This window comes from Anarrhichthys ocellatus, unplaced genomic scaffold, assembly GCF_004355925.1.
Source record: "Anarrhichthys ocellatus isolate YVR2014 unplaced genomic scaffold, GSC_Weel_1.0 scaffold6261, whole genome shotgun sequence".
Lineage (NCBI taxonomy): Eukaryota > Metazoa > Chordata > Actinopteri > Perciformes > Anarhichadidae > Anarrhichthys > Anarrhichthys ocellatus.
Genome location: NW_022286235.1, coordinates 2,150 through 2,450, shown reverse-complemented (window position 1 = coordinate 2,450; position 301 = coordinate 2,150).

The window sequence follows — 301 nt, the reverse complement described above, 5'->3', positions numbered from 1 at the left end:
CAAAGTTTAAATAATTCCCTCTGAGGGGAAAATGGAAATACTCAAGTAGTTGTACTTTATACTGTACTAGACCTCAGAGGTGCATAGTGTACTTCATACTGTACTCGACCTCAGAGGTGCATAGTGTACTCGACCTCAGAGGTGCATAGTGTACTTCATACTGTACTCAACCTCAGAGGTGCATAGTGTACTTCATACTGTACTCGACCTCAGAGGTGCATAGTGTACTTCATACTGTACTCGACCTCAGAGGTGCATAGTGTACTTCATACTGTACTCGACCTCAGAGGCGCATAGTGTA